This window comes from Onychostoma macrolepis, chromosome 01 (genome assembly GCF_012432095.1).
Source record: "Onychostoma macrolepis isolate SWU-2019 chromosome 01, ASM1243209v1, whole genome shotgun sequence".
Taxonomy (NCBI): domain Eukaryota; kingdom Metazoa; phylum Chordata; class Actinopteri; order Cypriniformes; family Cyprinidae; genus Onychostoma; species Onychostoma macrolepis.
The window spans coordinates 44095099-44116344 of record NC_081155.1 but is presented as its reverse complement, the minus strand read 5'-3'; the positions used below and the strand labels follow the sequence as shown (position 1 = coordinate 44116344).

The following is a 21246-nucleotide window of genomic DNA, read 5'->3' as shown; positions in this document are numbered from 1 at the left end:
TCTTGTGTTTTGTGCTTACAAGTTAATGTCTTAAACTGCCGATCTTGTTACTGTGCTATTTAATAGTGTTTTCACTATATTTTGGATTGTAATATCCATTGCAGAGTTGATCGCCGGCCAACTGAGTGATCAGCCGTAAAACAGTGATTCTGTCCAAATTCCCTATAAAATCTAATTAAATGATTCCCTTTGAGCTAAATAAATCAATATATAAAATAAATAAAGTTCATACTTCTGAACTAAGTGAAAATAATTTCCTAAAACTTGGCTCCAATCCAAAAAAATGTAATCGGCTGAGTTTCCTTCAGCGTTGTTTTGAATAACCTAGTTTAATATGTGTTTTTGCTCTTTAAACACAGTCGTACAGATCCAGTGTTTCCCAGATACCTGAAGAATCCTTCAAATGTGTAAGTTTTCTCATTGTTCCCTCTCTGTTCCTCAAGCACACACACACGCTGCTGTCTTCACAAAAGTGTCTCAGACGAGGTTTTGAACGTCTGTCTTTTCCCTTGTGTAGCACACAGACATCGACACAACACCTGCCACAAACCTCCAATCTCTGCTTTTATTCCAGTCAACATGTTCTCCTTGATGAAACTTTCCTTAAACCTCATGAGAAGGATGAAGCTGAGCTAAACATAGACGGGGGAAACGACCTTATTATCAGCGATTGTTCCTGCTGTTCAAGGTAAAAACTTTCTCCTGCATGTGTTGCTTCAGAGAAGTATCAGTTCACTCAATGCACCCATTAGTCGAGCAGCCTGCGGTTGATTCACTGTAACACCTTATAATTTTAGTCAAAACTGATGGTTCATAGAGAGAAGCGCTCGTCTTTCTTGAGAAAACTCAATCTTGGGAATATTAAAGACCCGCAGATCTAATCAGTCTTATACAGTCACTAATGAACAGAAAACACTGGCCTTGTGTGTAGTTGTTGTTATCGAACATTGCGTGTCCGATCTCATCTGTCATTTAAGCTAATCAAATTAGACAGATGCTAACGAGAAGAGATTGAGTGATATGCCATCATCCTTAAAAACCATGAACAAAATTACATAAGGTCAAATCAACAACACAAAACATGGAATGTGTTTATTTATTGATTTATTTGAATGTACTTTTTGCTTCTTACACAGTTGTTAAAGGGATAGTTCACCCAAAAATGAAAATTCTGTCATTAATTACTCACTCTCATGTCGTTCCAAACCTCTAAACCCTTCGTTCATCATCCCTCCATAGACAGCAACACAACTGAAATATTCCCAGGTCCAGAAACGTAGCAAGAGAGATTTCATTTTAATGTGTATTTTTTTTTTTTTTTTTTAAATAAAAAAGTTAAAAATAAATGATAATGTATATTTCGTGGAAAAGCAACACTAGATACATTTACTAAAAACCAACCAACAAACAAACAGGTAAATAAATAAATAAAGAAAGAAAGAAAGAAAGAAAGAAAGTGAACTAACAAATGAACAAATAAATACATAAATCATTTCTGAAAAGACTTAGTATCTCATTTAATGAATCCTGGATTGTAGTGGGAAAGAAGTCCTTTTTGCAGTGTACAGTGTTTCTTCAGTATTTATTTACCAAAACAGTACAAGATTACATAAAAAAATATGTGTGTATGCTAATTAACATTCACGAGTTTAGCTGTCACAACAAGCTCATCTGTAATGCTCATGGTTAATACGAGTTCAGCAAATTCATTTACAAAAATGAATAAACAGTGCTATTTTTAATGGAACATTTCATTATGTGAAAACCCCATAATAATACTTGTAAAATTCAGTATAATGAAACAAACGCATTTGATAGCAGTCGGTGTTCACCTGTAAAGATCCCTGACAACATCTGCATCAGAAGCCAGTGAATGCTGTGATCAGGAGGAGCAGCTCTCAGGAAATAACTTTCATTTCATGTGGTGCTGCTGCCCAATAAATCGTACTGAGCTTTATTAATAATTTGCTGTGGCAGCTGGGGTTACGGCGACAAGATGATCGTTTTTCCATAATAGTAACTTCATTTTTATCTGAAGCATCTGTGCATTAGGAAAAAGCTTCCAGCTGTATGATTTCATCACGATTGACTGGTTGTAGGTTCGAAATAGTAGAATTTGGGCTGTTTGTATTGCTTCTTAAGATGGTTTGTTGCAGGTCAAACTAACTTGATTCAAGATGGCTTTTATAATTGCATCATAATGTGAAACATATATGGGGGAAAAATGGCAAGACTTGATTTTATAAACTTTTATTTTGATAAAACTAATTTTATGAATGGTTGATTTTAAGTTATTGCATGTAATAAAAAAACTGACAAAAAAAAAAAAATATATATATATATATATATATATATATATATAAAACACATACTATATAATGCAAATGAATACATACATACAAAAATGAATGAATGAATGAATGAATGAATGTGTATACTGAGAATTTTCTGGTTGAAATGTTATTGTCTTTAATCATTTAAGCGAAGAGAGTGTAATGTGTGCACATCCAAAAACTTTGGGCAGGTGCTCGATCATATGAAACACTTCACAGTCAATAAACAAAAACCGGCACACTGCCACTGCACTCAAAAATGTATTCAAATCACAACGGTTCGACCCTAAGGTCATGCCAGACAAAGACCTTAGAGTCGAAACGTGATTGTTTCAAGCAAAATAAATGTATTCAAGAAACAGCGTTGCATAATTGTCAGAGATTTTATTTTTAATATGAGTGTATTTTGTCATTTTTATTTTCTTGTTGAAAATTTTCTTGAATGAATTAATTTATTAGTTGACTCTTAAGTAATTTTGAGAAACATATCCTAGATTTGTATATATTTTATTGGATTTGTTTTTGTTTTTTTTATATTTATTGAATATAACAGCAAAGGATTATGTGAAATTATAGTAAGAAGCAAGATATAGCAAGAAGTAATAAACCTTTGACAAAAATAATTTCATGAAAAGGTAATGTCAACCAAACTGGACAGTCATTTCAGAAGCAGAATAAGTTTAAATTACATTTAGTTAAGAGATTATGGAAAATAGAAATTTTCTCCTCGAATGAACTGATTTGTTGTCAATAAGAACAGGAATGTGCATTAAGAAAGTCCAAACTTTGATTTCATGTTGACTTTAAGCTGGTTTTAGCAGGATTTGCTCAACCCAGGCATCAGTGTTGTTGTCCATCATATGGCACTTACTGTAAGTTGAGGTCTTGGATGGATAAAGCTGTTCCTAGATCAGCATTAAAGCGCCTACTGCTTAGTGCTCAATGCCTCAAAGCTATTATCATCAGCTCATTCCAAATTGGCAGCCGAGGTGTTGCGAGAGGCCGGTCAAGGTCAGCTGAACATGTTGACACATAATGTTTTAAATGAAGAGGCGGTTTAGATGGATTAGTTCAGAATGATAAATGGTTGGGGGCCGAAAACATGATAAATAGACGGAAGCCAGAGGGGCCAAACCTGCAGATTTCTGTGCTACACCGTGGTATTAGAGCCGGTCTGGATGGGCTCCAGGGGAGAGAGGTTAAGTCCCCCAGTCTTGCTTATGTCAAAGAGCTGGAATTGAGCCAGCCGGTTCATCGACAGATGGAGAGAGAGAATGAGAGAGAGAGAGAGATGGGTTTGTGCGCAGGCATTGTTTCAGAACGAGGATTTTTACATAAAGCGCTGTGATAGAGATGTTCTTCTCTGATGAAGTCAAATGTGCAGCGGCAGTATCAGACAACATTTAAGTACAGTACAGTACAGTACAGTTTCATTTAAGTGTCAGCTTTGTGCCAGATGTTTCTCTGAAATCAAAGCCATTGTTGACATACAGTAGAGTCTCATGAAACCTGCCAAGAGCATCCGTATTATAACGTTACATATATATATGTATAAAGACATTTGTGAAAGAAATCTGTGCTACAGTAATATGTGAGCAAGATGGATGTACATGTTTGTATTTTCTAAAAAAAAAAAAAGATTATGAAAAAATGATGTAAACGCTGTTATTGTCACTTTTCTTTTTTATCAATTTAATATTGTTTAATAAAATTACTGCTTTTCTCAAAAATTCACATTTACAGAGATTTTTCTTTTCACACACACAAATGCTTTATTTATTCATTGGAATGACATGCTCACATGCAATTCATATTGTTAATAATATACATTATATTTCTAGGAAATATTTTTATCTGGAATATTTTTATGGATTTTTTTTTTTTTTTTTAGGCGAAACTTCTAAGACATCTGAGTTGACATTTGAATGAAACTGGGTCTTCTAAGCTGAGCACCTTTGACCTATGAAATTATCCTCTGGGAGTTTCTCCATTGGTCTCTCTGAGAAACCTCTCGCTGACATATGAAATGTGCATTTCACTCCATGTGACAGTACCTAGCGCCTTGCAATTTACTTTTCACCTGATCAAATACAAGAGCTCGATCAATCCCTAGACAGATCGTTCCATTTCTGACATCCTCTAGTCTTTTGCTTTTCTCAGAGGTGTGAGTCTGTGGAGAAGGACTTCATCAATACTGGAGTCTCACGCTGCGTCTCTCCCACTGCGCTTAAGTGCTCGCATTTGCCTACTGTTGTGCTTTCACACACAAGTTTGTGCCTCCAACATCTCAGCAGACTGATTACGGCAGACTCACCCAGAACGAACTACTCACGTTCAGCATGGGGCTCGATGCTTTCGTCTGAACCGAGAGAACAAACAGATCCGAGTGTAGTCAGCGAAGGGTAACAGAGACCAACAGAGACAGGTGAGGAAGTTTTGATGAGAATCACATTCACAGTCCATGCAGAGTGATAACTGAAGAAAATATCAGTGATTGTTCCTGAAAATAAGTGTATATTCATTTCAGTGATAGAAAATATTCAATTTTTCCATAGTTGTGTATACCACTAATTTTCCTAGTATTTTACTAGTAGGTGTTGTTAGGCAGTTATTAAGGTATTTTGGTTGGTTGCTAGGATATAGAATGTTGCTAAAGTGTTGGATAATAGGTGGTCGCTAGGGTCTTCTGAGGCGGCTATTAGAGTATTGATAGGTGTGATCTGGGTGGTTGCTATGACATAGGCAGTTATAAGTGTTTGTTGTGGTTGCTAGGCAGTTCCTATGGGGTTCTGGGTGGTTACTATGGTGTTGCTAGGGTCTTCTGGGTGATATGTACAGTGTTCTGTGTGGTTTCTAGGGTGTTTCTAACCAGTTGCTAAGTGTTTATGAGTGTTAGCTAAGTGGTTGCTAGTTATAATTGTTTGTTGTGGTTGCTAGGCAGTTGCTAAGAGGCTCTGGGTGGTTCCTAGGATGTCGCTAAGGTCTTCTGAGTGATTTTTACAGTGTTCTGGCTGACTGCTAGAGTACTGATAAGTGGTCTACATAGACTCTGTTGCTAGGCAGATTTCACAGTGTTATGGGTGGTTGCTAGGGTGTTTCTAACCAGTTGCTAAGGTTTTTGTTATGCTTTCTTGGCAGTTGCTGAGGGATTCTTGGTGGTTACTAGGGCATTGCTATGGTCTTCTGACTGATTTTTACAAAGTTCTAGGTGGTTGCTAGAGTATTTATAAGTTGTCTACATTGCAACTGCCTAGCAACAGAGCCTAAGGTGTACTGGGTGGTTGTTGCTAAGGTTTTATGAGTGGTAGCTTGGTGGTTGCTAGTTATTAGAGTTTGTTGTGGTTGCTAGGCAGTTGTTATGGGGTTCTGGATGGTTACTAGGGTGTTGCTAGGGTCTTATGAGTTATTTTTATAGTGCTCTAGGTGGTTGCTAGAGTATTGATAAGCGGTCTACATAGACTGTGTTGCTAGGCCATTTCTAAAGTGTTCTGGGTGGTTGCTAGGGCGCTTCTAACCAGTTACTAAGGTTTTGTGAGTGGTGGAAAGGTTGTTGCTAGGACACAGGAGGTTAAAAGTGTTTGTAGTGGTTGCTAGGCAATTGCTGAGTGGTTACTAAGGTGTTGCTCTGAGCAATTTTTACAGTGCTCTAGGTGGTTTCTAGACTACGGATAAGCAGTCTACAAAGGCTCTGTTGCTAGGCAGTTGCTAAGGTTTTCTGGGAGGTTGCTAGGGTGTTTCTAACCGGTTGCTTATAGGTTGTTGCTGGACATAAGAGGTTAAATTTTCTTAGTGGTTGCTAGGCAGTTACTAGGGCATAGCTAGGTGGTTGCTAGGGTCTTCTGGTTGAATTTACACTCTTCTGGCCGGTTGCTGGTGTATTGATAGGTAGTACTCGCCTACAGTACATAATCTCTGTTGCTATGTGGTTGCTAAGGTGTCATTGTTAATCTGTTTCCAAGTTTTTCTGAGTGGCTGTCGATCTGTTTTGAATGGTTGCAATGGGGTTGCCAAAGTGTGCTAAGTGGTTGCTAGGGCCTTTGGAATGGTTGCTATGATTACTAGGTTGTGGAACAGATTATGTACGTAAAAGTGTGTGTGTGTGTAGTACAACACCGTTTGACTAAGGCTATTTTGAAGTTGCATTACAAATGGACTAAAATGTAACTAAAATGTCCGTATTTGCTTTTGACTCGCAGAGAATCCGAGCACACAGTAGCATCTCCGGCTGTATTTGCTGTGTGTATTAAACCCAGTCCCATATATCCCACTGATCCACATTTGAGCTCAAACAGTCATGCTTGTGAAACGCTCCCATTCATTTTCTCCTCCTGACATGTGATTGGCTACAGTGGTTTGTTGGACAGGTCACTAGAGACAGGCAATATTACTCTAGTGAGAGAGCAGACAAGCTGCTAGAACAAAAGGTGATGTCTGGGTCATCTTGATTGTAGTGGGACAGCTGTTCATCAAATCACGCCTGATTTATCAGCACACGGCCTCTCCTGAGTGACTGAGGTGGAGCACTGAGCTGTTAAGCCCTCATTCAACTTAAAATAATCCAATAGCATTGCTAAAACTGCTTCTGATAGATAGATAGATAGATAGATAGATAGAACAACAACAACTATTCTCTGTTGTTGCTAGAAAGTTGTTCTGTGTGGTTGCTAGGCAGTTTCTCTCAGTTGTTTCTTAGAATTTTCTATGTTGGTTGTTTTCTGGTTTCTAGGGTGTTATAAGTGGTTGCTAGGCAGTTGCTGTAACATTGTGGGTGGCAGCAGGTCTTTTCTAAGCAGTTGCTATTTTTGATTAAATCCTAGGGCATTGCTATGCAGTTGCTAGGGTGTTGCTATTTGGTTACTAAGAGGTTTACTAGTCTGGAGAAGTTGACGCTAGTTGCCGAAAGTCAAAGCCAGTCTGATTCCATAGAAAATAACATAGTGTATAATGGGCACAGAATGGTCAGCTGATTTTAGAACAAATATATATACAGTATATATATTATTTTTATTTGCCAATGGTCTCCTAGCAACAAGGCACACATTTCTGTGTGAGTTTGATGTGATTGGAACGATTTCAAAGTCTGCTAGTGTGTCATCCCCAGTCGTGCAGTGTATGAAGCCCGGTTTTCCTTTCTCACTATTTAAAAAGTCAGTAAGTGTATGATGCCAAGTGTTTTAAAAATCTGTTCAGCCTGTGTATTCCAGCCTTAAGTGTTTGCTAAACCATTTTCCATTTTAAAAAGTTATTCAGGGTGGATTGTAGATGCTAAATTGCTCTGAGGGGTTGTTTGTAATTTTGTAGTTTGTTGCTAGGTGTTTTCTAGGACATTTGGAGTGGTTGCCAGGGTCACTCATGACACAGTATATAATAATCATATTTAGATAATTGCACAGCAGTGTAGGTTACACAGAAAACACCATACAATATTGGAACCATGGTTATACTTTGTAGATTTTTGGTCAATCTTAAAGTAAAAAATAAATAAATAAATAAATTCTGCTCATTGATATGTTGTTTACTTGCTAATATGTGCATCAGATGAAACGATGACTGTAGTTCTGCATAACCATTCAGGCTCATTCAAAATCGAGAAAGTGCTCTCCATTTTCTGTGTGCAACATGGATGACAAAACATGAAATATCCCAACAAATACTGCACTGTGGTTAAATAATAAACAGCTACGTTGATCAAGTACCAAAAAATTGGGTGTAGCAACCTCTCAAGACTTCAGCTCATAGTTTCTAATGCATTATAAGCTGTCTCAAAACCTGTAGTGACCATGAACCTCTGCAGATAAATCAAGAGTGCTTCTAAAAGTCTGATCCTCTTTTTGATTCATTATCTCTTCCATTATGTACCACATTCAGCCCTGGCATGGCTTTGACTCAGACGCCTCTTCAAGATGAAGGAGACTCACTGTACTTTGGGGTCATCCATTCAGCTCTTTTCTTTACATGCGCTCCTCTTGTGCTGTATTAGTATTAGTATGATAGGCCCTCAGTAAGGGAGTTTCTTTACTCGCTGGTGAAATTTCTGAGATCTTCACTCACATTTCTACATTTCTCTGAGAGAAAGAGACAGGACTATAGAATAGAGTCAGAGCATAGAGACCTGGATACACAAAAAGGCCCCATTTCAGGTGAAGTCTCATCGGAGAGGTCATGAACAAGCTTTGTTTCAAATGACGTAGTGTGAGTACTGAGATTTTACTGTGAGATGCTTCATGAATGGTGTCCTTTCCTTTTCACTGTTTCTCTTGTACTGGGAACAGACTGAACCCTGATATTGCATGATTTGTGTTCAATGGAAATTGAATCAGCTCAATATTCAATTGATTCAAGCGTTTCAATAGCTTCCCATGTGGGCAAGACAGGAAATCGTGGAAAATGAATGTCAGAATGAGCATGTCAGTGTGATGCGTAATGATTACCTAGGACATATTCAATAAAAGTATTCAACAAGAGAAGAGAAATGTCAGAATTTATCCAGCAGGAAATAACTGGATGGTAATTATTTTTATTAATTAAATTATGTAGATCTTCTAACTGTTTGAAATACAATCAGGAGATGTATTAACTCTCTGGGGTCTGAGGGGGTTTTGCAATTTGTGCTCCAATTACAGAACTAGTTCACCCAAAAATTATTTGAAAATTTACTCACTGTCAGGCCATCCAAAATGTGGATGAGTTTGTTTCTTCATAAGATTTGGAGAAATGTAGCATTTCATCACTTGCTCTGCAATGGATCCTCTGCAGTGAATGGGTGCCGTCAGAATGAGAGTCCAAACAGCTGATAAAAACATCACAATAATCCACACCACTCCAGTCCATCAATTAACATCTTGTAAAGTTAAAAGCTGCATGTTTATAAGAAAACAAATCCATCATGAAGACATTTTAAAATGGTTATTTCTCACTAAAATGTGTCCATAATCCATAATAACGCTTCTTCCAGTAAAGAAAAAATGTCCATCTCCTGTTGTCATCGTAAATCAGAATCCACCTGCATATTTGTTTTGAACTGTTTGTAAACGGTGCTTGATCTGTGCAGATTTCTCTCCTGATTCAGACCAGACCACTTTTTTTTTTTTTTTTACTGGAGGAAGTGTTATTATGGACTCATATTAGCCAGAAGCAATGGTTTGAAGTTAAAAATGTCTTAATGATGGATTTGTTTCTTACAAACATATAGATTTTCTCTTCACAAGACATTAACTGATGGACTGGAGTGGTGTGGATTATTGTGATGTTTTTATCAGCTGTTTGGACTCTCATTCTGACGGCACCCATTCACTGCAGATGATCCAGTGGTGAGCAAGTGATGAAATGCTACATTTATCCAGATCTGATGAAGAAACAAACTTTTCATTTTTTTGGCCAATTATTCTTTTAAGATACTAAATGGAGCTAGTTTTGACATTAAGTCCAACTGAAGATAATTGAAGATTCATTAAACATCTAACAGAGTGCTTGTAAGGTTTTTATGCACAGTAGCAGTCTGTTGCGATGCTGTGTGTGTGTGTGTGTTTTTTTTCGTTTTTTTTTTGGTCTATTCTTGACTCTGGGCCTTTGTTGCATTCATTTGCATATTTATTTATTGTTGAATTATGACTTTATACCAACAAAGGCAACAGATCCGACACACATGCTCAGGTTACTGATGTTCCCGGGTGAGTAAGCACTACCTCAGTGATCAGGAGAGACACGCTCAGCATTCACACCAGCGTGCAAACTAAAGGCCCTCTTGCACCAAATGCAGAGTCATTCATTTAAGCATTTTGAGTGCACTTCTTATATAAAGATGTATTTTTATAAAAATACTGCAATGCATGCATGAATCAATGCATTCTGAGTTGAACAGAAATAGTGGCACATTCATTTTCAGTTTCATTTATATTAGACAAGTCTTAATGTTTTACGTTGTCACAGAGCTGCCCTCTGTTCCTTCTGCATAGTCCCTTATGGTATTAAGACATGAACACATACTTGGGATTTACAAGCTCTTTATTTACCTTGATGTGTCAGCAAGGTGGGGAGATGGATTATACAAACACATGCACATACGTTTACACACCTGCAACTGCCCGTTGTGTTCAGACTGGCCACCTGAACACTAAAACCGTTGGACATTTAAGTTTTTCTTATAAACTGTTTGCTATTACCTGGTTCAGCATATATAGTGGTGGCCATCTTGAACTGCATAAAAGACCCAAAACGACTTTTGTCAGCCTTTTTATACCTTTGCTGTGTTGCATCATGGGGAGTGGGAGATACCAAGTATGAGTGAAAAGGGGTGGAAACTGTTTTATGAGTTCTTGCACTTGACTTTTTATAATTATTGCTGAATTGAAGTTATGGTATATTGTGCTATTGATATTGGTGGATTGAAGGAAATGGTGTTATTCGATTACTAATCCTTTATGTGAGATTATTTTATATTATTTTCATGTGATATTACGGCTTCTGAGAAATGGTTGAACCCATGAGTATAAATTATCACGTAATGAAGCAGTCAGTTAGTTCTTTGACTGGTGTGCATAGCTATTGAAGAGTACTCTGATTGAGTCATTGTAATACTGGAACCAAGGTTTTTTAAAGTTTTATTTTATTTTATTTTTTTGTTTGGTTTGGTTGTTTTTTCTATGGAACTTTTTCCATGTTTTTGCACCTGTGAGCACTCTGCACTTTATTGGCTTGGGAAAAAAAAAAAAAAAGGAAAAAGCTGGCATTCAACGCCCTCCATTCATTATTTGAAGAACTTTAGACGGTGCCCCTAGGTGAACTCTGACATACATGCTGTGATATAATTCAGATATTTGAGTGATTCAGTTATTGAATTCATGTTGCTGCACTTGACCTCTGTTTATTTTGATGAGTGTCAATCATCTACACGACGACTCATTCTGAATCTCATGCAAAAATTTTGCAACATTGATTTATAGGAATCCACAAATGATAAACCAGGAGCTTCTGTTGAAAAAAAAAAAACAAAAACAAAAAAACAAACCTTTTTTTTTTTTCCTCCCCCAAACAGGCATAACGACAATATGAAATTGCAGATGACATCATTATAGAGTATTAAAATTGCATAAGTATGTATAAATAAATTACTAAAATCCTCAGGTGGCCACATTCAGCACAGGCTAACGTATCACGATTCAAACTCTGTCAATCATTGCAGTGAATAGAGATTAAGAGCATTAGTTGAGCTGGAGTGACGCCACTGATTCTCAGCCCACCTTTTAGCGCTCAGAGAATGAGTGCAGTGGTTTTTGCATATTCCCAACACATTAATGCATAATTTGGGGCTGTTCCCCATGAGAATGGCACCCTGATCGCTTTCTGTGCTCATTTAAATATATCGCAAATGTGGTTCAACCTGTATGCCCATTAGCAATAATTACATTATTACAGTGCCTCAGCCACTTTATTTCATTTGAATTAGATCATGTGTCTTGGGTTAAAAAGGAATAAGTCATTTTTAAGCAACCTCATTTTGTGATGTGTCATTAAAATCATATGAAGGCTTGTTTGTTTGCTTTTTAATATGTGAGAGTCTGTTAATTAATTTCATGCAGCAGGGCAAAATAAGACATTTTGGGGATGCATTCGATTGCTAACATGTTCAGCTATATGTGGTTTACTGGCATTGTAATGACATACAAGATAATTTATTCTCAGTTATGCATGTATTATTGTTGTGAACATAATACATAACATCACTGGAGTAGCAGTGCGGTATGGCTGTATAAAGGTAATCACAGTGTGCCAATATACAGACATATTGCGCAGCAACTACACTGAAAAAAATAAGAAGTTAAATTTACTTAATTTTTCTTTTGCAAGTTTTTGCAGAATATTTTTAAAATCTACTTAACTAAGTTATCTAAAATTAGTAAAGGAAATAAGTAAATTTAACGTGGCCAGGTAGAGTTTGATGAGTAATTTCTACTTAATTATTTTAAGTTTACCCTACAATGCTCAAGCACTGTACATTTCACTCAGTCACGGTTTGTAAACTTTACTTAAACAACATAGCACTGAAAAAAAAAAAAAAAAGTCTATAAAGCATGTGGTTAAGTTATAAGCATGTATGTAAGCAAGTAGACTGCTGGTCATTCATTTTAAGGTAATATGTTGATACAATATATTTATTAACTGAATGAACACAGAGACCTCAATACTTGGCCATGATACACAATGACGGTGACAATCAGTAAATGGTGTTTGAGTGCGAATGGGTCATTTTGAGTAAAAAATTAACTCCAGATGTCATAAAACAGCAAGTTACTTCACCTAACAACAAAAGCAACCATAAAACAGTGTAAATACATCTCGAAAACAGCAAAAAAAAAATAAAATAATTACCTTATTAATTATTCATGCCCAAGTGCATGATGGGAACAACGGGATCATGATGTTGATATTTACTTAAACAATATTTGTAAAAATAACAAACAATTCCAAGTAAAATATACTTATAAGTTCAAACTTTAAATTCTACAAGCTTAAATTGAGTACTAATATTGAATTTACTCTTTTATTTAAATTCTTGCCTGAACTAAATTATTTAATGTAGAAATTGCATTTGTTTTTCTGTAGTATTTACTTCACCACAAAATCATTGTTATCAGTGTAGTGTGATATTGCGTTTATACAACAGCTTGACGTATTGTGTAAATACATAAGACATGGAGTGTTTTTTTTTTTGTTTTTTTACAGAACTACTTCCTTCCACCACAGATTCAAATCTCAAGTTGACAGCTGAGCCCAAGACTCCATTACTGATTCGAAAATGCATCTGATACTGCATTCATTCTTCAGATCAATCTCATATTCACAATAAAACATTAGTTTGAATGTCCACAGAGGAAAGCGATATCTTTGTCGTAAATTACTATCCTTTCATTTGTTAAGGGTGATTTCCAGTGGCAGCGCTGCTTAGTGCAAACAGCCATCATAAAAGTTGCTAGGCAATTCAGTCAAAAGTACAAAGACTGCGCTCTGATATACAGCACTAAAGTTCTATAAAATATAACGTGATGAGATTTTGCCCACAGCCGAAACTATTTGCTTTGGAACAAATTAAGACTGCCTGTTAGATTTACCGACAATGAATTATATCTCATGTTTAACCACTATAGAGACATCAAAGCCAGCGGTAAATTCCAGAAGATCTGGCTGAGGTAAGGCTGCTCTCGGCGGGTTTGTGAGCGTTGAACGGCCTCTAACGCCCTGGAGCTCACATCTCTGAAAACCTCGAAGCAAATTTTCAAAAAGACATAATCTTTATTAACAAACTGCGTATTTGAAATCTAAACAAGTACATTCTCTCCCAAAAAAATCTTGGTATTAAAAAAAAGTTTTATTTATAAAATTATAGTGGATTTGGGAGTCTGCCATGACACTTGCTGTGAGATATACTGCAAGCGGAGTGAAATGGTGAAATGGTTGGATCTGTTATCACTAGAATATCACACTCCTGGAAAAGGCTCTCAGCCAATCAGACTTGAGGATCAGAAACGTTTAATTAATTCTATTAATTCATGATATAACAAACAAAAAAAAAAAAAAAAAAAAACTGATGACTTATCATGGTATCTATGATTCCAAGAAATTTATTTTGACTATAATTTGGCATCTCTTCAAACGTCCACAAAATGTCTGAAATACGTGAAAACGAGACCTCATGACTTAAAAAGGTCAGGCTGTTTTGCAGCGGCGCTCTGCTGTAGAATATAATTGTAGCTAATGTAAACAACTAGCTCAGCATCTTAGGATCAATGTTTGCCTTGTGTGGCATTTTATAGGTGATGTGAAAATGATTAAAACGAAGACACACTGTGATGTAACATTTAGACAACACGCTACTTATTGATCCAGATCTTTACTGCTGAAGACAACAGCCAATACTACTCACTCGTGATGAATTTCAGAGCCGTTTTGTTAACCTGCAGGTGCTCTCGAATTCAGAAAATATAAGATAATGGCTTTAGGTAGAGAAAGGTTGTGGATATTTAAAGAGCAAAGACATTTAACGACAAAATGACAAAAATCATTATTTATTTTGTTTATACACTACCCGTCAAAAGTTTGGAATAATTCAACTTGATCATGTTTTTGAAAGAAGTCTCTTCTGCCCACCAAGGCACCATTTATTTGATGATAAATGCAGTAAAAACAATAATATTGTGAAATATTATTACAATTTAAAATAACAAAGTAATAAATATATATTTCTGTGATCAAAGCTGGATTTTCAGCATCATTACTCCAGTCTTCAGTGTCACATTATCCTTCAGAAATCATTCTAATATGCTGATTTGCTGCTCAAGAATCATATCTGATTATTATCAATGTTGAAAACAGTTGTGCTGCTGATTTTTTTTTATAGAAACTATGGTGCATTTATTTTATTCCGGACTATTGGATGAGTAGAAATAAAATACTGTGTAACATTATAAATGTATTTACTGTCACTTGTGTTCATTTTAATTAATCTTAATTCATCATTTTAATGCATCGTAAAAAATATTGCTGTTTTTTTTTTCTGTATTTTTGATCAAATAAATGCAGCCTTGGTGAGCAGAAGAGTCGAGAGTTACAGATTTGAAACAAACTCATATCCCTAAGTATAAAAATGCAGTACAATCTGTAAACAGCAGCCCGTACCATAACTATTATAATTCATTATCCCAATTTTTAACTAGCCATCCCTCTTCACGTGTGTTTCCATATGGCTAATGTTGGCTCATTTCTGCTCTAAAGGTCCACTTTGCCTTTGAGATATTAAGCGTCTTGCAATTTGTTTTTAGTGCGATATGAATCATAGCCTGCCATAATCACTTAACCTGCTCCCGAGATTTGAGTTTCTCCCCGCTGACAGCCATTTTCCACGTTCTTAATCATTCCTCCTCAAATCAATTTAATCTCCAGGAAACAATGTGCTCAGGCGTACCCAATAGACACTTTGCTGCCAGCGTGATGAGAAATGGCCTCCGTCGAGGGTTAGTAAAAAAAAAGAATAAGCATTTCGACCTCTTCCGTCTTCCCTCAGGCCCTCTGATTGGATGCGGCCCTCAGGTCGGCACTGCAGGCATCATGGGTATCTTCAGGCCTGTGAATGATGTTCTGGCAGGGAAGCGATGGATTATTTTTAAGGAGAAGCTGCCTCGTGGGCACAAACAGCTCCGACAATATTGATTTTGGGGCATGTGGACTTACCAAGAAACTCTTTTAATATTTAATTGTTGCTCTCAGCATGTACTGATGGGATTGACTTTTGCCTTAGGTGTGCTGCAAATTAAATGAGGAAAATGCAAAGCATATTTAAATAGGATTGTCATTTAGGGAGTTTCAACTAAAGTCAACAAGTAAACAAATGGTAGAGCAGCTCCTCCGGGGCAAAGCCGAACCAGGTCACTCGCTGTTGTGAGGATTTTCGGGGAAAATAAAAGCAAATGTTTCACTGGAGAAAGTTTGAAGGAGTTGCTTGTGTTCGCCAGACGTCTGTAACGAGCACACAGTTGACTTTTGAAAAGTGTGACCGTGAAGATGATCACATTTTGACGGTTTCTAAGGAGAATGTTATATGGGTCAAAATTAGGATTTTATGTTTTTTAGTCTTTTATGCGCACCAAAGCTGTATTCATTTGTTAAAAATACAGTAAAAAATATAAAATAGTATTACAATTTAAAATAACTGTTTTCTATGTGGATATATTGTAAAAAAGTAATTTATTTCTGTGATAAAAAAAAAATGCTTTCCAGCATGTAAAAAAAAAATTACTCCAGCCTTCAGTGTCACATGATCCCTCAGAAATCATTCTAATATGCTGATCTAAGTATTTCTGATTATTATCAATGTTGAAAACAGTTGTGCAGCTTCATTTTTTTATTTTATTTTTTGGAAACCTTCATACATTAAATCTTTTTAGGATTCTTTGAAGAATAGAAAGTTCAAACATTTATTTGAAATAGAAATCTTTTGTAACATTATAAATGTATTTATTGCCATTCTTTGATCAATGTAATATATCTGTCACGTCCTCTGTCGTGTGTGTCATGTGTTCCCGCCTCTTGTGTCCATATTTGGTCTTGTTCCTGTCCTTGTTAAGTGTGATTATTAGTTAAGTCTTGTCCAGCTGATCACATTTCATGCACTGGTTCTGTTATTAAAGAGTGTTCACTTTGGCTGACGTCTTCATTCGAAGTTGTTGTTGAAGAAGCAGCAACTCTGTCAGCCTCTTGTCTCGGGACAAAGCAGGCGCGGGCGCAATCATCAATCTTATTTAAACGGAAGCCGACGCGTCCTGACCGCATCACTGTCTTTACTGGGTGTTTTTAGGGAATATTTGCATTTATTCACAGATGATTTGATTAGCAAATCATGTGGTGGACTGTCATTATTTTGACTAATGCGAGGCACCACTGAATGCGCATCAGAGGGTATTTAGAAGTAGGTATAGTCTGATACGCCGTATACCTGAATATACCCTGCACTACACCACTGAGACTGACAAAACCATGCATCAACAGATTCTTAGCTCACTGACAAATATCTGATCTTGTAAGATGTTCTCCCTTTACACAGAGCACTGTAGGCGTGATGGCCAAATCGAAAGTGAAAGTGAAAGGCGCGAGCTCTCATTCAAAAGGATTTCAATTCTGCGCATATTGATAGCGGCTCCCTCATGTGTGAAAATACAGTATTAGCACGTATGTGGGTGTGGACGGTAAGAAAACGAAAAATAAAAAAATATATGAACCTCAGTTGAATATCACAACAATTTTGTGATTGGCTGTTATGTGTGGGGCCAGGGTGGGCCAAGCTTCTGATTGGGTGGGCCTGTATTATTGATCTGACTCCACTGACACTATTGGATGAGTACTGAACTGAGCTAGATGATGACACCACTGCTATCTAGATGCACTGAAATTATTTTATATTTGATGATTTTTATACAGTTAATCGAAATTAACTGAGTCAACACTGATTTCAACTGAACAATGACACGTTTTACTGTTTAGAGCTGCTTCACAGCAGATGTGAATTCTGTTTGCATCATTATTTTTCTTTTTATCACTGTAAAGCAGCACTGAAACAATCTGTATTGTATAAAGCGCTATATAAATAATGGTGACTTGACTTAAATTGGTTCAAATCTTCAAAAAAAAGTGCATGAAACAGGCAACCTGAATAAACACAAAATACAGTTTACAATATTTAGTGCTGATATACTCAAAAATAGAATAAATCAGGATTTTTTTTCACAGCACTGTACACCAGCATTTATGTGCTGTAGTGTGACATTAATGTGTGGAAATGGACATTTTATCAGTGTGTGATTGCTGTTTTCAGGAAAATGCACTGGTAACAACTAAAAAAAGACGACCAAAAATATAATTCAACAGAGGATGATGGCTGTGGTGAAACAAGCACTCAAATAATGGTGAGCAGTAATCTACTTTATTTAATTGATCTTTTATTAACTATTATCTTTATAGTTTATAATACATAATAACTGCTATTGTATTTCAGGAACTAAGACCAGTGGGAGTGCTGGAGAAATCAAGTGTATAAGTCCTCTGTCGTCTCATCCATGGAAGAGATCTTCAGACATGAAGAGATCGAGGAGTTAAATGAAATCAAAGAGCTAAAAGAAGATCTACAATATTAGTGCCATTTCAGTATGAAAACAGAGAGAGAGCTGAGGCAGTGGAAAGGTAATGAAATCTAGTTATAACAGCAATTATTCTCAATGCTTAACATAAGCTCTCAACTTTTTTTTTTTTTTTTTTGTGGACTCTGATTCTCTCTGATTGACTGGAAGGTGTGCATTAAAACAGTGAATGCAGATAATTACAATCAGTTCCATCGCTATTTTAAATCAATGTGCTGCTTGTACTGTAGCACACACATACAGTCAGAACGCTAGATCTAATGACCTGTAACCAAACAAACTAATGAAAATTTACTTGGTTTTACGCTTCCAGTCAAATTGTACTCCACAAACATTAAAGGGTTAGTTCACCCAAAAATGAAAATTCTGTCATTAATTACTCACCCTCATGTCATTCCAAACCCGTACGACCTTTTTCATCTTCAAAACACAAATTAAGATATTTTTGATGAAATCTGAGAACTTTCTGAACCCTCTCTATAGGCAGCAACGCAACTTACACATTTAAGTTCCAGAACAATAGGAAAGACATTGTGAAAGTAATCCATGTGACTCCAGTGGTTTAACCTCAATTCTGTCTTCTGTCGCATGAACACAACTCTCATGCATTGTGATGCTCTTGTGAATGCACATTACAGATCAATATTTTTGTAAATAAGTGGTAAAGTAGTTTTTTTTTTTTTTTTTGGATGCAAACACTCGTGTCGCTTGATGAATTACTTTAACGTTGTCTTTCCTACCATTCTAGAACTTGAATGTGTAAGTTGCATTGCTGTCTATGCAGGGTCAGAAAGCTCTCGGTTTCTTTATAAATATCTTTGTTTGTGTTCCAAAGAGGAATGAAGGTCTTACGAGTGTGAAACCACACAAGGATGACTAATTAATGACAGAATTTTCATTTTTGGGTTAGCTATCTCTTTAAAGGCAGCTTTAACTTAACTTTTTAAACTAGCTGTAACAGGTGTGTATTACACAATTTTAATCAACTTCAGTGGAGGCAACCTGTTTCATGTCGAGTGGTTCTTTGCCTCCACCTCATGCATTAAAATCATGTAATGCACACCTAGCCATGGATTAGCCCTTATGTGTGAAGAGAGTTATAGGCTACACAAAGTATTAAATGAATAATAACACAATAAATTCCACAATAACTGTGGAACACATATATTCTATATACTGTATTCTAGTAGTATTTAAATTATATACTTGTATATTTGTAAATTGTTTTTTTTTCTATTATTTTTTCTTTTTATTATTATTTAATTAATTTATTTAAGGTTATAATTTTGAACGAAAAACCAAAATGATAAAGAGGGCAAATAACTTTGGAGTACTTTGGAGTACTTAAACATGATTGTGTCTATGCTTTTTTCCAGAAATGCATGTTATTGTTCAAGGGGTAGTTGAATGGACTATCAATGCAGGAACAGAAAGCTCTGAGATTTCATTATAAAGATCTTCAATTGTGTTCTGAAGATGAATGAAGGACTTGCGGGTTTGGAACGATATGAGGGTGAGTTATTGATGACAGAATTTTCATTTTTGGGTGAACCAACCTTTTAACTTCTGTTACCTGGAGTGTTCAAAGACATTGTTAATGCTGACCAATATGTCATAAGAATTTAATTGGGAGTAGAATGAATACTTTACACAAACACTTGGTAACATCACAATTCAGGATTTATTTTAAGCATACTAAACATGCCTGTAGTAGTGAAAAGTGTAACTGAAACTTGAGATTTTCTGAGTTTTTGTTTGTTTGTTTTTCCAGACTACATCCAAAATAGTGTTTCCACATCTGAGATGAAGGCAATCATAAGAACCAAGCAAAACGATGAGGATAAGCTCTTCAAAAAATGAAACCCGTCAGAATAATGCGGGAAGAAATGTGCATGATTGTGTGATTTGTAAATAAACACTAAATACATTTAGTGTAACTCTCAGCCTGTTATTTTAAGTTTAAAGAAAAGTAAAATCATTTATTGTTGCATTGCTGTTTGAGACATTCACTGTTGTTTTGTACCTTAATTTATTATATTGCAGTTGTGTAAAATAAAACTTGTTATTCTGAATATTCTGGTTGCATTTCAGTGTTACTGTACATCATTTTATTAGTATTGCACTTTGGTAGTACTGAATTGTACTTCAGTTGTATTATATATTGCAGTACTACTGCAGATTTATTGCAGTATAATTGTAGTACTACTTCAGCTGTATTGCAGTAATACTGCAGTTCTATTGCAGTTGTTTGTTAGTAATACTGCAGCTCTACTGGAGTTGTATTTCAATAGTACTTCAGATGTATTGCAGTAAAACGGAAATAATGCAGTTTTTTCGTGTCCAAAAAACGGCATTTTTCTACATGTAACAAAAACTGCAGTATTACTTTTTTAAACTGCAGTAATTTTTTGTAAGGGCGCCACGAGTGCGTACGGCAAGCCCACCTGGAGCGCGTATGGCAAGCCCGCCTGGAGCTCCCGCCCGCCGGCCGCCGCTGACTCCAGTCCAGACCCGGGTCCCCGTGGAGCAAGTCTACATGTGACGGCCAGGAGTGCCGTCCTGTCGTGCCCACAGGAACATTTTAACATTACCTTGTCTTGTCCATGGAGACTCGTCTGGGGCAGGCGGCTCCTCTTGTTGTGGCCATGGAGGCCATTCCAGCCGCCTGCCTCCCTGTTGTGGAAGTGGAGGCGGTTGCTGAGGGACCCTGTGAGGGCCCCTGACTCCTTGTCATGCCCAGTAGAATCCTCAGCTTCCGAACTGTTCCTGTGGGCTGTCCTGTCTGTGTGTCTGGCCTGTCCTGTCCCCGTCTGTTTAGCCCTGGAGGGCTACCCGGTCCTGTCTGTGTGTCTGGCCAGTGTCGTGTCCTGTCTGTTAAGCCCTGGAGGGCCCCTGATACCCCCTGGATTCCCCAAGGAAATTTTTTTGGGGGGGGTAGTAGAGCTCTTGGTAGGGTGGGCGGGCCGAAAAATGTGGCCAGGGCCACGAAGACCATCCGCCATGGCCGCCTGAGCTCCCTGCTCCGCCATGGCCGCCTGAGCTCCCTGCTCCGCCATGGCCACGAAGATCATCTGCCATGGCCTCCTGAGCTCCCTGCCCTGCCATGGCCTCTGTCTGTCTGTTCCACTCTGGAGGTCCCCGTCTGTGTTCCTGTCCATGTCTGTCCTGAGGGGCTTCCAGAGTGCCCACCCCCCCTCCCTGGTGGAACTGTTACGGCGCGGGTTGCCCCT

General features: G+C 37.1%; 1 long non-coding RNA gene across 2 annotated transcripts; it reads left to right on the top strand.

Annotated features, from left to right (window-relative positions):
• Window positions 1–514: 514 nt before the first annotated feature.
• Window positions 515–20107, top strand: LOC131542731 (uncharacterized). Of its 2 annotated transcripts, XR_009271775.1 has the most exons (5): window positions 515–688; window positions 17695–17785; window positions 17875–18059; window positions 19393–19529; window positions 19788–20107. It is a non-coding gene; the product is annotated as an uncharacterized LOC131542731 (long non-coding RNA). The 2 variants fall into 2 exon arrangements; XR_009271774.1 differs by lacking the exon at window positions 515–688 and having other exon boundaries at window positions 17607–17785.
• Window positions 20108–21246: the final 1139 nt, after the last annotated feature.